Source organism: Arachis hypogaea, chromosome 4 (genome assembly GCF_003086295.3).
Source record: "Arachis hypogaea cultivar Tifrunner chromosome 4, arahy.Tifrunner.gnm2.J5K5, whole genome shotgun sequence".
NCBI lineage: Eukaryota > Viridiplantae > Streptophyta > Magnoliopsida > Fabales > Fabaceae > Arachis > Arachis hypogaea.
This window is the reverse complement of record NC_092039.1, coordinates 77,361,123-77,378,420: the sequence shown is the minus strand read 5'-3', so window position 1 is coordinate 77,378,420 and position 17,298 is coordinate 77,361,123. Positions and strand designations below refer to the sequence as shown.

At 39.1% G+C, this 17,298-nt stretch overlaps 2 non-coding genes across 2 annotated transcripts; both read left to right on the top strand.

The window, feature by feature from the left end:
- Positions 1-241: 241 nt before the first annotated feature.
- LOC112798493 (small nucleolar RNA R71) lies at positions 242-345 on the top strand. Its single transcript, XR_003200103.1, has one exon. It is a non-coding gene; the product is annotated as a small nucleolar RNA R71 (small nucleolar RNA).
- An 8,686-nt stretch (positions 346-9,031) lies between these two features.
- On the top strand, positions 9,032-9,135 carry LOC112798492 (small nucleolar RNA R71). The gene has a single exon (XR_003200102.1). It is a non-coding gene; the product is annotated as a small nucleolar RNA R71 (small nucleolar RNA).
- Positions 9,136-17,298: the final 8,163 nt, after the last annotated feature.

Genomic DNA, 17,298 nt, shown 5'->3' with positions numbered 1-17,298 from the left:
CAGTATGGCATTCAGAGCATCAATTTCAAGAACTCCTTTCTTCTGAGGTATCTCATTATTCACGGAATTCCTCTCAGAGGTGTACATGAACTGGTTGTTTGCAACCATGTCAATGAGTTCTTGAGCCTCTTCAGGCGTTTTCTTCAGGTGAATAGATCCACCTGCAGAATGGTCCAATGACATTTTCGAAAATTCAGAGAGACCATAATAGAATATATCTAATAGGGTCCATTCTGAGAACATGTCAGATGGACATCTTTTGGTCAGCTGCTTGTATCTCTCCCAAGCTTCATAGAGGGATTCACCATCTTTTTGTTTGAAGGTTTGAACATCCACTCTCAGCTTGCTCAGCTCTTGAGGAGGAAAGAATTTATCTAAGAAAGCAGTGACTAGCTTATCCCAGGAGTCCAGGCTATCCTTAGGTTGTGAATCCAACCATATTCTAGCTCTGTCTCTTACAGCAAAAGGGAAAAGCATGAGTCTGTAGACTTCAGGATCAACTCCATTCGTCTTTACAGTCTCACAGATCTGCAAGAACTCAGTTAAAAACTGATAAGGATCTTCAGATGGAAGTCCATAAAACTTGCAGTTTTGTTGCATTAATGCAACTAATTGAGGCTTAAGCTCAAGGTTATTGGCTCCAATGGCAGGAATGGAGATGCTTCTTCCATCAAACTTGGATGTTGGCTTTGTGAAGTCACCAAGCATTCTCCTTGCATTATTATTATTATTATTTTCAGCTGCCATGTCCTTCTCTTGTTCGAAAATTTCTGAAAGGTTGTTTCTGGATTGTTGTAATTTAGCTTCTCTTAATTTTCTCTTCAGAGTCCTTTCAGGTTCTGGATCAACTTCAACAAGAGTGCCCTTTTCCCTGTTCCTGCTCATATGAAAGAGAAGAAACAAGAAAAGAAAGAGGGAATCCTCTATGTCACAGTATAGAGATTCCTTTATGTTAGTAGAAGAAGAAAGGGGTAGAAGAATCCAAATACAAGGGATATAAGAAGTTCGGATTCTTAGATGAAGAGAGGTGAAGAGAAGTGTTAGTAATTAATTAATTAAATAGAATAAGAGAAGAGAAGAGAAATTTCGAAAATAATTTTTGAAAAAGAGGTTAGTAATTTTCGAAAATCAAAGACAAAATATAATTAAAATTAAAATTTAAAACAAAAAGAAATTTTGAAAAAGAGAGGGAGAATTTTCGAAAATTAGAGAGGGAAAAGTAGTTAGGTGGTTTTGAAAAAGATAAGAAACAAACAAAAAGTTAGTTAGTTGATTGAAAAAGATTTGAAATCAAATTTTGAAAAAGATAAGAGGATAAGAAGTTAGATAAGATATTTTGAAATCAAATTTTGAAAAAGATAAAATTTTGAAAAAGATAAGATAAAAGATAAAAAGATTTAATTTTTAAAATTGACTTAACTAACAAGAAACTACAAGATAAGATTCTAGAACTTTAAAGATTGAACCTTTCTTAACAAGAAAGTAACAAACTTCAAATTTTTGAACCAATCACATTACTTGTTAGCTAATTTTCGAAAAATTTGATATAAAGATAAGAAAAAGATTTTGAAAAGATAAGATTTTTAAAATTGAAATTTTGACTTGACTTGTAAGAAACAACTAATTTTAAAAATTTTTGACCAAGTCAACCCAAAATTTCGAAAATTTGGAGGGAAATAAGGAAAAGATAATTTTTTGATTTTTGAATTTTTAAAGAAAAACACAAAAATGACCCAAAACATGAAAATTTTGGATCAAGACACAAGATGCATGCAAGAATGCTATGAATGTCAAGATGAACACCAAGAACACTTTGAAGATCATGATGAACATCAAGACATAATTTTGAAAAATTTTTGATGCAAAGAAAACATGCAAGACACCAAACTTAGAAATCTTTAATGCATGGAAAATATGAATGCAAAAGTGCTCATGAAAAACAACAAAAGACACAAAACAAGAAATCATCAAGATCAAACAAGAAGACTTGTCAAGAACAACTTGAAGATCATGAAGAACACTATGAATGCATGAAATTTTCGAAAAAATGCAAGAAAAATTTTAAAAGCATGCAATTGACACCAAACTTAAAAATTGACTCAAGACTCAAACAAGAAACACAAAATATTTTTGGTTTTTATGATTTTATGATTTTTTTTGTATTTTTATATTTTTTTTGAAAATATTTTTGGAAAAACGAAAAATAAAAGAAAAATTTTTGAAAAAGATTTTTGAAAAGAAAATTACCTAATCTGAGCAACAAGATGAACCGTCAGTTGTCCATACTCGAACAATCCCCGGCAACGGCGCCAAAAACTTGGTGGACGAAATTGTGATCACTATTCTTTGAATTGCATTCATTGCAAAATTGTGGAGTTTAGGTATTTTTGGCACGAGTGGTCACAACTCCGTTCAACTAACCAGCAAGTGTACTGGGTCGTCCAAGTAATAAACCTTACGTGAGTAAGGGTCGATCCCACAGAGATTGTTGGTATGAAGCAAGCTATGGTCACCTTGCAAATCTCAGTTAGGCAGATCAAAATGGTTTATGGGTTTCGAAAATAAAAATAAGAAAATAGATTATAAAAAGGATAGAAGACTTATGCAGATTCATTGGTGGGAATTTCGGATAAGCGAATGGAGATGCTGTATGGCTCAAGGACGCCTGCTCTCCTACTGCTTCTACTCGATCCTTCTTACTCCTTTCCATGGCAAGCTTTGTATAGGGGTTCACCATCAGCTGTGGCTACTTTCAATCCTCTCGGGAAAATGATCCTATGCGGCTGTCACTCGCACGGCTAATCGTCTGGAGGCATCACCCATGGTTGATGGCTACATCCCATCCTCGCAGTGAAAACTAATGCTCACGCACTCTGTCACAGTACGGCTAATCACTGGTTGGTTCCCGCTCCTACTGGAATAGAATCCCTTGATTCTTTTGCGTCTGTCACTAACGCCCAGCACTTGCAAGTTTGAAGCACGTCACAGTCATTCATTACCGGAATCCTACTCGGAATACCACAGACAAGGTTAGACTTTCCGGATTCCCAGGATCCTACTCGGAATACCACAGACAAGGTGAGACTTTCCGGATCCTCATAAATGCCGCCATCTATCTAGCTTATACCACGAAGATTCTGTTGGGGAATCTAAGAGATACGCATTCAAGCTTTGTTTCATGTAGAACGGAAGTGGTTGTCAATCACGTGCGTTCATGAGTGAGAATGATAATGAGGGTTATCTAACTCATTACATTCATCATGTTCTTGGGTACGAATGAATATCTTGGAATAAGAATAAGAGAGATTTGAATAAAAGATAATAGAATTGCATTAATACTTGAGGTACAGCAGAGCTCCACACCCTTAATCTATGGTGTGCAGAAACTCCACCGTTGAAAATACATAAGTAAAAGAGGTTCAGGCATGGCCGAATGGCCAGCCCCCCTAACGTGATCAATGATCTCTTAGGATGAAGAATAAAACAAAACTGAGACCAAAGATGTCTAATACAATAGATAAATGTCCTATATATACTAGACTAGCTACTAGGGTTTACATGAGTAAGTATTTGATGCATAAATCCACTTCCGGGGCCCACTTGGTGTATGTTTGGGCTGAGCTTGATCAATCCACGAGCTAAGGCTTCTCTTGGAGTTGAACTTCGAGTTACGACGTGTTTTGGGCGTTTAACTCCGGATCATGACATTTTTCTGGCGTTTAACTCCAGACAGCAGCATGTACTTGGCGTTCAACGCCAAGTTACGTCGTCATTCTTCGAATAACGTATGGACTATTATATATTGCTGGAAAGCCCTGGATGTCTACTTTCCAAAGCCGTTGAGAGCGCGCCAATTGGAGTTTTGTAGCTCCAGAAAATCCATTTCGAGTGCAGGGAGGTCAGATTCCAACAGCATCAGCAGTCCTTTTGTCAGCCTTCTTCAGAGTTTTGCTCAAGTCCCTCGATTTCAGCCAGAATTTACCTGAAATCACAGAAAAACACACAAACTCATAGTAAAGTCTAGAAATGTGAATTTAACATAAAAACTAATGAAAACATCCCTAAAAGTAGCTCAAACTTACTAAAAACTATATAAAAACAATGCCAAAAAGCGTATAAATTATCCGCTCATCACAACACCAAACTTAAATTGTTGCTTGTCCCCAAGCAACTGAAAATCAAATAGGATAAAAGAAGAGAATATACTATAAATTCCAGAATATCTATGAATATTAATTTAATTAGATGAGCGGGACTTGTAGCTTTTTGCTTCTGAACAGTTTTGGCATCTCACTTTTTCCTTTGAAGTTTAGAGTGATTGGCGTCTCTGGGAACTTAGAATTTGGGATAGTGTTATTGACTTTCCTAGTTAAGCATGTTGATTCTTGAACACAGCTACTTATGAGTCTTGGCCGTGGCCCTAAGCACTTTGTTTTCCAGTATTACCACCGGATACATCAATGCCACAGACACATAACTGGGTGAACCTTTTCAGATTGTGACCCAGCTTTGCTAGAGTCCCCAGTTAGTGGTGTCCAGAGCTCTTAAGCACACTCTTTTGCTTTGGATCACGACTTTAACCATTCAGTCTCAAGCTTTTCACTTGGACCTTCATGACACAAGCACATGGTTAGGGACAGCTTGATTTAGCCGCTTAGGCCTGGATTTTATTTCCTTGGGCCCTCCTATCCATTGATGCTCAAAGCCTTGGATCCTTTTTACCCTTGCCTTTTGGTTTTAAGGGCTATTGGCTTTTTCTACTTGCTTTTTCTTTTTCTTTCTATTTTTTCGCCATTTTTTTCTTTTTTTTTTCGCAAGCTTCCTTTTTCACTGCTTTTTCTTGCTTCAAGAATCAATTTCATGATTTTTCAGATCATCAATAACATTTCTCTTTGTTCATCATTCTTTCAAGAGCCAACAATTTTAACACTCATAAACAACAAGATCAAAAATATGCACTGTTCAAGCATTCATTCAGAAAACAAAAAGTATTGCCACCACATCAATATAATTAAATTAAATTCAATAATAATTTCGAAATTTATGTACTTCTTGTTCTTTTGAATTAAAACATTTTTCATTTAAGAGAGGTGAAAGACTAATGGATTTTATTCATAGCTTTAAGGCATGGTTACATACTAATGATCATGAAATAAAGACACAAAACATAGATAAACATAATACTAAAAACCGAAAACAGAAAGAAATAAAGAACAAGGAATGAATCCACCTTTAGTGGCGTCTTCTTCTTGAAGGACCAACAATGTCCTTAAGCTCTTCTATGTCCCTTCCTTGCCTTTGTTGCTCCTCCCTCATTGCTCTTTGATCTTCTCTTATTTCTTGGAGGATGATGGAGTGCTCATGATGTTCCACCCTTAATTGTTCAACATTATGGCTCAAATCTTCTAAAGAGGTATTGAGTTGCTCCCAATAGTTGTTGGGAGGAAAGTGCATTCCTTGAGGCATTTGTTGATGATGAACTTCCTCATGTTCTTCTTGAGGGCCGTGAGGAACTTCCCTTATTTGCTCCATCCTTTTCTTGGTGATGGTCTTGTCTTCTTCAATGGAGACATCTCCATCTATGATAACTCCAGCTGAGTAACATAGGTGGCATATAAGGTGAGGGAAAGCTAGCCGTGCCATAGGTGAGGACTTGTCGGCTATTTTGTAGAGTTCATTGGAGATGACCTCATGAACCTCTACTTCCTCTCCAATCATGATGCTATGGATCATGATGGCCCGATCCACAGTAACTTCAGATCGGTTGCTTGTAGGAATGATGGATCTTTGGATGAACTCCAACCATCCTCTAGCCACAGGCTTGAGATCCAGTCTTCTTAGTTGGACTGGCTTGCCTTTGGAGTCTATTCTCCATTGAGCTCCTTCCACACATATGTCCATTAGGACTTGGTCCAACCTTTGATTAAAGTTGACCCTTCTTGTGTAGAGGCGTTCATCACCTTGCATCATGGGCAAGTGAAACGCCAACCTCACATTTTCCGGACTAAAATCTAAGTATTTCCCCCGAACCATTGTTATATAGTTCTTTGGATTCGGGTTCATACTTTGATCATGGTTCCTAGTGATCCATGCATTGGCATAGAACTCTTGAACCATCAATATTCCGACTTGTTGCATGGGGTTGGTTATGACTTCCCACCCTCTTCTTTGAATTTCATGTCGGATTTCCGGATACTCATTCTTTTTGAGCTTGAAAGGGACCTCGGGGATCACCTTCTTCTTTGCCACAACATCATAGAAGTGGTCTTGATGGCTCTTGGAGATGAATCTCTCCTTCTCCCATGACTCGGAGGTGGAAGCTTTTGTCTTCCCTTTCCCTTTTCTAGAGGATACTCCGGCCTTAGGTGCCATTGATGGTAATGGAAAAACAAAAAGCTTATGCTTTTACCACACCAAACTTAAAATTTTGCTCGCCCTCGAGCAAGAAAGAAAAGAAAAGTAGAAGAAGAAGAAGAAGAGAATATGGAAGAGAGGGAGAAGAGGTGGTTCGGCTATGTGGGAGAATGTGGGTTTGTGATGTGTGAAATTGAAGAAGAGTGGAAGGGTATTTATAGGGAGAGGGGAGGGTATAGGTTCGGCCATTTTGGGTGGAAAGGGTGGGAAATTGAATTTGAATTTTATGAGGGTAGGTGGGGTTTATGGGGAAGAGGAGGTTGATGTGAATGGTGAATGGGATAATTGGGAAGAGGAGTTGAGGTGATTGGTGAAGGTTTTTGGGAAGTGTGATATGGGGAAGGGTGAAAATGAGATTTGGATTAGGAGAGTGTGATTAGGATTAAAAGAGAAGGTGGGAATATGGTAGGTGGGGATCCTGTGGGGTCCACAGATCCTGAGGTGGGGATCCTGTGGGGTCCACAAATCCTGAGGTGAAAAGAAATACCATTCCTTCACCATATAGGCATGTAAAATGCCTTCATGCATCATTCTGGCGTTCAAACGCCCATTGGTGCACGTTCTGGGCGTTCAACGCCCATGTAATGCATGTTTCTGGCGTTGAATGCCAGTTTCATGCTTGTTTCTGACGTTCAGCGCCAGTTTGTCCCCTCTGTGCACCTTCCTGGCGTTTAACGCCAGGTTGTTGCTTGTTTCTGTCGTTCAGCGCCAGAATGGTGCTCTGTTCTGGCGTTGAACGCCAGCCAGATGCATCTTACTGGCGTTGAACGCCAGTCTGCGCTGCCTCCAGGGTGAAAAATTTTTTTCTTCTGTTTTTGACTCTGTTTTTAATTTTTTTGATTTTTTCGTGACTCCTCATGATCATGTACCTAATTAAACACAAAAATAACAAAGAAACAAAATAAAATAAAATTAGATAAATAAAATTGGGTTGCCTCCCAACAAGCGCTTCTTTAATGTCAATAGCTTGACAGTGGCTCTCATGGAGCCACAAGGTGATCAGGTCAATGTTAGTGTGGTCCCAACACCAAACTTAGAGTTTGTATGTGTGGGCTCTTCTTGACTCTGAACTGAGAGAAGCTCTTCATGCTTACTCTCTTTTGTCACAGAGGGATGGCCATGTGCCTGAAACACAAGGTAGTCCCCATTCAATTGAAGGACTAATTCTCCTCTGTTGACATCTATCACAGCTCCTGCTGTGGCTAGGAAAGGTCTTCCTAGGATGATGCATTCATCATCTTCCTTCCTAGTGTCTAGAATTATGAAATTAGCAGGGATTTAAAGGCCTTCAACCTTTACTAGCACATCCTCTACTATTCCATAAGCTTGTCTCAATGACTTATCTGCTAATTGCAATGAGAACAAGGCAGGTTGTACCTCAATGATCCCCAGCTTCTCCATTACAGAGAGTGGCATAAGATTTATCCCTGACCCCAGATCACATAGAGCTTTTTCAAAGCTCATGGTGCCAATGGTACAAGGTATTAAGAACTTGCCAGGATCTTGTTTCTTTTGAGGTAGAGTTTTCTGAATCCAAGTATCTAGTTCACTAATGAGCAAGGGAGGTTCACTTTCCCAAGTCTCATTACCAAACAACTTGGCATTCAGTTTTATGATAGCTCCTAAATATTGAGCAACTTGCTCTCCAGTCACATCTTCATCCTCTTCAGAGGAAGAATAGTCTTCAGAGCTCATGAATGGCAGAAGGAGATTTAATGGATCCTCTATGGTCTCTATATGAGCCTCAGATTCCTCAGGATCCTTAATAGGAAACTCCTTCTTGCTTGAAGGACATCCCAGGAGGTCTTCCTCACTAGGATTTTCGTCCTCCTCCTCCCCTATGCATTCGGCCACTTTGATTACATCAATGGCCTTGCACTCTCCTTTTGGATTTTCTTCTGTATTGCTTGGGAGAGTACTGGGAGGAGTTTCAATAACTTTCTTACTCAGCTGGCCCACTTGTGCCTCCAAATTTCTAATGGAAGATCTGGTTTCATTCATGAAACTGAAAGTGGCCTTTGATAGATCAGAGACTATATTGGCTAAATTAGAAGTGTTTTGTTCGGAATTCTCTGTCTGTTGCTGAGAAGATGATGGATATGGCTTACTATTACTCAGCCTATTGCGTCCACCATTGTTGAAGCCTTGTTGAGGCTTCTGTTGATCCTTCCAGGAGAAATTTGGATGATTTCTCCATGATGGATTATAGGTGTTTCCATAAGGTTCACCCATGTAATTAACCTCTGCCATGGCAGGGTTCTCAGGATCATAAGCTTCTTCAGAAGCTGCCTCTCTAGTACTGTTGGATGCATGTTGCAATCCATTCAGATTTTGAGAGATTATGTTGACCTGTTGAGTCAACATTTTATTCTGAGCCAGTATGGCATTCAGAGCATCAATTTCAAGAACTCCTTTCTTCTGAGGTATCTCATTATTCACGGAATTCCTCTCAGAGGTGTACATGAACTGGTTGTTTGCAACCATGTCAATGAGTTCTTGAGCCTCTTCAGGCGTTTTCTTCAGGTGAATAGATCCACCTGCAGAATGGTCCAATGACATTTTCGAAAATTCAGAGAGACCATAATAGAATATATCTAATAGGGTCCATTCTGAGAACATGTCAGATGGACATCTTTTGGTCAGCTGCTTGTATCTCTCCCAAGCTTCATAGAGGGATTCACCATCTTTTTGTTTGAAGGTTTGAACATCCACTCTCAGCTTGCTCAGCTCTTGAGGAGGAAAGAATTTATCTAAGAAAGCAGTGACTAGCTTATCCCAGGAGTCCAGGCTATCCTTAGGTTGTGAATCCAACCATATTCTAGCTCTGTCTCTTACAGCAAAAGGGAAAAGCATGAGTCTGTAGACTTCAGGATCAACTCCATTCGTCTTTACAGTCTCACAGATCTGCAAGAACTCAGTTAAAAACTGATAAGGATCTTCAGATGGAAGTCCATAAAACTTGCAGTTTTGTTGCATTAATGCAACTAATTGAGGCTTAAGCTCAAGGTTATTGGCTCCAATGGCAGGAATGGAGATGCTTCTTCCATCAAACTTGGATGTTGGCTTTGTGAAGTCACCAAGCATTCTCCTTGCATTATTATTATTATTATTTTCAGCTGCCATGTCCTTCTCTTGTTCGAAAATTTCTGAAAGGTTGTTTCTGGATTGTTGTAATTTAGCTTCTCTTAATTTTCTCTTCAGAGTCCTTTCAGGTTCTGGATCAACTTCAACAAGAGTGCCCTTTTCCCTGTTCCTGCTCATATGAAAGAGAAGAAACAAGAAAAGAAAGAGGGAATCCTCTATGTCACAGTATAGAGATTCCTTTATGTTAGTAGAAGAAGAAAGGGGTAGAAGAATCCAAATACAAGGGATATAAGAAGTTCGGATTCTTAGATGAAGAGAGGTGAAGAGAAGTGTTAGTAATTAATTAATTAAATAGAATAAGAGAAGAGAAGAGAAATTTCGAAAATAATTTTTGAAAAAGAGGTTAGTAATTTTCGAAAATCAAAGACAAAATATAATTAAAATTAAAATTTAAAACAAAAAGAAATTTTGAAAAAGAGAGGGAGAATTTTCGAAAATTAGAGAGGGAAAAGTAGTTAGGTGGTTTTGAAAAAGATAAGAAACAAACAAAAAGTTAGTTAGTTGATTGAAAAAGATTTGAAATCAAATTTTGAAAAAGATAAGAGGATAAGAAGTTAGATAAGATATTTTGAAATCAAATTTTGAAAAAGATAAAATTTTGAAAAAGATAAGGTAAAAGATAAAAAGATTTAATTTTTAAAATTGACTTAACTAACAAGAAACTACAAGATAAGATTCTAGAACTTTAAAGATTGAACCTTTCTTAACAAGAAAGTAACAAACTTCAAATTTTTGAACCAATCACATTACTTGTTAGCTAATTTTCGAAAAATTTGATATAAAGATAAGAAAAAGATTTTGAAAAGATAAGATTTTTAAAATTGAAATTTTGACTTGACTTGTAAGAAACAACTAATTTTAAAAATTTTTGACCAAGTCAACCCAAAATTTCGAAAATTTGGAGGGAAATAAGGAAAAGATAATTTTTTGATTTTTGAATTTTTAAAGAAAAACACAAAAATGACCCAAAACATGAAAATTTTGGATCAAGACACAAGATGCATGCAAGAATGCTATGAATGTCAAGATGAACACAAAGAACACTTTGAAGATCATGATGAACATCAAGACATAATTTTGAAAAATTTTTGATGCAAAGAAAACATGCAAGACACCAAACTTAGAAATCTTTAATGCATGGAAAATATGAATGCAAAAGTGCTCATGAAAAACAACAAAAGACACAAAACAAGAAATCATCAAGATCAAACAAGAAGACTTGTCAAGAACAACTTGAAGATCATGAAGAACACTATGAATGCATGAAATTTTCGAAAAAATGCAAGAAAAATTTTAAAAGCATGCAATTGACACCAAACTTAAAAATTGACTCAAGACTCAAACAAGAAACACAAAATATTTTTGGTTTTTATGATTTTATGATTTTTTTTGTATTTTTATTATTTTTTTTGAAAATATTTTTGGAAAAACGAAAAATAAAAGAAAAATTTTTGAAAAAGATTTTTGAAAAGAAAATTACCTAATCTGAGCAACAAGATGAACCGTCAGTTGTCCATACTCGAACAATCCCCGGCAACGGCGCCAAAAACTTGGTGGACGAAATTGTGATCACTATTCTTTGAATTGCATTCATTGCAAAATTGTGGAGTTTAGGTATTTTTGGCACGAGTGGTCACAACTCCGTTCAACTAACCAGCAAGTGTACTGGGTCGTCCAAGTAATAAACCTTACGTGAGTAAGGGTCGATCCCACAGAGATTGTTGGTATGAAGCAAGCTATGGTCACCTTGCAAATCTCAGTTAGGCAGATCAAAATGGTTTATGGGTTTCGAAAATAAAAATAAGAAAATAGATTATAAAAAGGATAGAAGACTTATGCAGATTCATTGGTTGGAATTTCGGATAAGCGAATGGAGATGCTGTATGGCTCAAGGACGCCTGCTCTCCTACTGCTTCTACTCGATCCTTCTTACTCCTTTCCATGGCAAGCTTTGTATAGGGGTTCACCATCAGCTGTGGCTACTTTCAATCCTCTCGGGAAAATGATCCTATGCGGCTGTCACTCGCACGGCTAATCGTCTGGAGGCATCACCCATGGTTGATGGCTACATCCCATCCTCGCAGTGAAAACTAATGCTCACGCACTCTGTCACAGTACGGCTAATCACTGGTTGGTTCCCGCTCCTACTGGAATAGAATCCCTTGATTCTTTTGCGTCTGTCACTAACGCCCAGCACTTGCAAGTTTGAAGCACGTCACAGTCATTCATTACCGGAATCCTACTCGGAATACCATAGACAAGGTTAGACTTTCCGGATTCCCAGGATCCTACTCGGAATACCACAGACAAGGTGAGACTTTCCGGATCCTCATAAATGCCGCCATCTATCTAGCTTATACCACGAAGATTCTGTTGGGGAATCTAAGAGATACGCATTCAAGCTTTGTTTCATGTAGAACGGAAGTGGATGTCAATCACGTGCGTTCATGAGTGAGAATGATAATGAGGGTTATCTAACTCATTACATTCATCATGTTCTTGGGTACGAATGAATATCTTGGAATAAGAATAAGAGAGATTTGAATAAAAGATAATAGAATTGCATTAATACTTGAGGTACAGCAGAGCTCCACACCCTTAATCTATGGTGTGCAGAAACTCCACCGTTGAAAATACATAAGTAAAAGAGGTTCAGGCATGGACGAATGGCCAGCCCCCCTAATGTGATCAATGATCTCTTAGGATGAAGAATAAAACAAAACTGAGACCAAAGATGTCTAATACAATAGATAAATGTCCTATATATACTAGACTAGCTACTAGGGTTTACATGAGTAAGTATTTGATGCATAAATCCACTTCCGGGGCCCACTTGGTGTATGTTTGGGCTGAGCTTGATCAATCCACGAGCTAAGGCTTCTCTTGGAGTTGAACTTCGAGTTACGACGTGTTTTGGGCGTTTAACTCCGGATCATGACGTTTTTCTGGCGTTTAACTCCAGACAGCAGCATGTACTTGGCGTTCAACGCCAAGTTACGTCGTCATTCTTCGAATAAAGTATGGACTATTATATATTGCTGGAAAGCCCTGGATGTCTACTTTCCAAAGCCGTTGAGAGCGCGCCAATTGGAGTTCTGTAGCTCCAGAAAATCCATTTCGAGTGCAGGGAGGTCAGATTCCAACAGCATCAGCAGTCCTTTTGTCAGCCTTCTTCAGAGTTTTGCTCAAGTCCCTCGATTTCAGCCAGAATTTACCTGAAATCACAGAAAAACACACAAACTCATAGTAAAGTCTAGAAATGTGAATTTAACATAAAAACTAATGAAAACATCCCTAAAAGTAGCTCAAACTTACTAAAAACTATATAAAAACAATGCCAAAAAGCGTATAAATTATCCGCTCATCAATCAACCCATGTTGGTAGAGGTAAATTACATGGGAGAACCCTATGGAAACACCTACAAATCTTCATGGAGAAATCATCCTAAACTTTCATGGAAGGATCAACAGAAGCCTCAACAATAATCAACATGGAAGAAGCCATAATAGGTTCAACAACAGACCACCATTCCAACCTTCTCAGCAACAGATGGAGACTTCTAAGCAGAGCCTTTCTTACTTAGCAACCATAGACTCTGAACTCTCTAAGACCACTCACAGTTTTATAATAGAAACTAGGTCCTCCATAAAAAATCTGGAGGTACAACTTGGTCAGCTAAGCAAGAGAATCCCTAAGACCCTTCCTAATGCTCTCCCAAGTAACACTAAAGTAAACCCAAGAGAAGAATCCCTAAGACCCTTCCTAATGCTCTCCCAACTTGGAACAGGGACTTTGGAGGAAGAACCTCCAGTGCTAACCAATGAACGCAATGCCTTGGTTCAGCAGAAGTTACCTCATAAGAAGTCGGATCCCGGACACTTCTTATTTCTTTGCACCATAGGTATCATGACCTTTGATAAGGCTCTGTATAACCTAGTGTCAAGCATAAACCTCATACCTCTCTTTGTAATGGAGAGGCTGAGAATCTTTGAGGTACAAGCTACAAGAATCTCACTAGAGATGGTAGACAAGTCCATGAAAAAGCCTTATGGACTGGTAGAGGATGTCTTGGTGAAGGTTGAAGACCGTTACATCTCTGCAGATTTCATATCCTAGATACTGGGGAGGAAGAGGATAAATCTATCATCCTTGGAAGACTTTTTCTAGCTACAGCTAAGGCTGTGATTGATGTAGACAGAGAAAAACTAGTCCTATAACTAGATGAGGACTATCTTGTGTTCAACGTGCATAAACCTCATTCTACCTCAGTTAAAGGAAGCACAATTAACAAACATGAAGTGCTTCAACCACTCCTCTCAGTACAGAGCCTGTCAGAGCCTCCAGACACCAATTATAACTTTGGTGTGGGACAACCACCATCAAACTCTGAGAGGAATGACAGTAAGAAAGTGCCCAAGGGCTGGAGGGATAAGACAAGCAATCCCCACTGAAGGCCTTTGGTGCACGAAATTGTGATACACAATGGCGCCAACAACTTGTACACACAATTGTAATCTCAAGTCTTTTTCACAACTTCGCACAACTAACCAGCAAGTGCAGGGTCGTCCATGTAATAAACCTTACGTGAGTAAGGGTCGATCCCACGGAGATTGTCGGCTTGAAGTAAGCTATGGTCACCTTGTAAATCTTAGTCAGGCGGATTCAAATGGGTTATGGAGTTTTCATAATTAAAAGAAAAATAAAACATAAAATAAAGATAGAGATACTTATGTAATTCATTGGTGGGAGTTTCAGATAAGCGTATGGAGATGCTTCATCCCTCTTAAATCTCTGCTTTCCTACTGCATTCATCCAATCCTTCATACCTTTCCATGGCAAGATGTATGTTGGGTTTCACCTGCGTCAATGGCTACCTCCCGTCCTCTCAGTGAAAATGGTCTAAATGCACTGTCACCGCACGGCTAATCATCTGTCGATTCTCGATCATGTTGGAATAGAATCCAGTGATCCTTTTGTGTCTGTCACTACGCCCAACACTCGCGAGTTTAAAGCGCGTCACAGTCATCCCTTCCCAGATCCTACTTAGAATACCACAGACAAGGTTTAGACTTTTCGGATCTCAGGAATGGCTGCCAATAATTCTAGCTTATACCACGAAGACTCCGATCTTTCGGAATGGAGGCTAAGAGATACACGCTCAATCTTATGTAGAATGGAAGTGGTTGTCTGTCACGCATTTATAGGTGAGAATGATGGGGAGTGTTACGGATCATCACATTCATCAGGTTGAAGTGCGAGTGAATATCTTAGAACAAGAATAAGCTTGAATTGAATAGAAAATAGTAGTAATTGCATTAATACTCGGGGAACAATAGAGCTCCACACCTTAATATATAGTGTGTAAAAACTTCACCATCGAAAATACATAGGTGGTCTGGAGGTCCAGGCATGGCCGAATGGCCAACCTCCCAAAATATGAAAATATGATATCCAGAATTGTCTCTATGATCCGAAGATGAAAATACAATAGTAAAAGGTCCTATTTATAATGAAACTAGCTACTAGGGTTTACAGAAATAGGTAAATGATGCAAAAATCTACTTCCGGGCCTAATTGGCGTGTGCTTAGACTGAGCATTGAGCTTTACACGTGTAGAGGTCTTCGTTGGAGTTAAACACCAGCTTTAGGGCCAGTTTGTGCGTTTAACTCCAACTTTTATGCCAGTTCTGGCATTTTGACGCCAGAAAAGGGCAAAGAGCTGGCGTTTGACGCCATTTTACATCGTCAAAACGCATTCAAAGTATGGACTATTATATATTGCTGGAAAGCCCTGGATATCTACTTTCCAACGCAATTGAGAGCGCGCCATTTGGACTTTTGTAGCTCCATAAAATCTACTTCGAGTGCAGGGAAGTCAGAATCCAACAGCATCTGTAGTCCTTTGTCAACCTCTGAATCAGATTTTTGCTCAAATCCCTCAATTTCAGCCAGAAAATACCTGAAATCATAGAAAAACACACAAACTCATAGTAAAGTCTAGAAATATGAATTTTGCATAAAAACTAATAAAAACATCCCAAAAAGTAGCTAGATCCTACTAAAAACTACCTAAAAACAATGCCAAAAAGCGTATAAATTATCCGCTCATCAGCCTCTCACTTGGCATGAGAGTTATCTTCACTGACAATCCAGTCATTCCACACACTATGAACAAGATCCTGTCTCTAGAATATGTGGAACTTATCCATGAGAGTATAGGCAAGAAGTTCACCGTAAGGGGCAAAATTCTGAGCCCCTATCCATCTTCGTAAGGAGCTAACTGTCAAGCTAGTGACATTAAAGGAGTGCTTGTTGGGAGGCAACCCAACCATAATTAAAGTTATTTCTGTTTTTCATTAAGTTCATTTTAGTTATATCATCTTTATTGTCTTATTTGTTTAAGTTTGTGATCATGTGCAGTAGTTAGAACAGAAACAGAAATAGTGAGACCTGGCAATAGAACACCCTGGAGCAGGTACCTTGTTGGCGTTGAACGCCAGCCAGGGAGCATGAAGCTGACGTTGAACGCTAGCCAGGGTGCAGAGACTGGGCGTTCAACGCCCCAAAGGAGGCAGAGACCTGGGGTTGAATGCCAGGAAGGAGCACCCCAGTGGGCGTTCAACGCCTATGAGGAGCATAAAGCTGGCGTTGAATGCCAGTCAGGAGCAGGAAATGGGCGTTCAATGCCCATAAGGGGACAGGGAATTCAAATTCCCTAGCCCTCAAGATCAGTAGGTCCCACAAAATCTCCACCTACCCTATGTTCTTCTCTCATTTGCTTTCACTCTTACCCACATACTTTTCCCCATAAACCCTCAACCAATCACATCCATACCTCTTCCCAAAACCATTACAACTCCAACCAACTCCCACCCACTTCAAATTCAAACTTTCCCTCCCATTTACCCTTCCCATAACTGAACCCTACCTAATCCCACCTCTATAAATAACCCATGATACCACCTCTCCAACATACACCTCATACACTAAAAGCCCACTTGGCTTAATCCTCCTCTCCCCCTTTCTCTACCAAATCTCTTCTTTTACTCTTTTCTTCTTATTTTTCTCGAGGACGAGCAAAGCTTTTAAGTTTGGTGTTGGAAAAGCCTTGATTTTTGCTTTTCATTCATATTTATGGCACCCAAAGTTGTACAATCATCTAGAAAGAGGAAAGGAAAAGCAGTAGCTTCCACCTCCGACCTTGGGAGATGGAGAGATTAATAACTAAAGCTCATCAAGACCACTTCTATGAAGTAATAGTAAAGAAAAGGGTGATTCCTGAAGTCCCCTTTAGGCTAAAAAAGAATGAGTACCTGGAGATCGAACGAGAAGTCTGGAAGAGAGGTTGGGGAGTTCTAACTAATCCTGTTCTGAAAGGTTGGCATCTTGATGGTACAAGAGTTCTATGCCATTGTATGGGTCACGAAAAACCATGATACAAGCGTTATCCCACATCCTAAAATTTGGCATAGCCTGATCCGAGGGCGTCTCTTGGATTTCATCCTGGAAAGTGTAAGGTTGGCACTCCATTTGTCAATGATGCAAGGAGACTGGTGCACGAATCCCACACTCTGTATAGCTGTAACAGCAAGTGCACTGGGTCGTCCAAGTAATACCTGAGCGAGTCATGATCGATCCCACGAGGATTGTGGTTTAAAGTAAGCTATGGTTATCTTGCAGGTCTTAGTCAGGTGAATCAGAAGGTTTTTGGTTGGATTGATTCAAGGGCAATCAGTAAT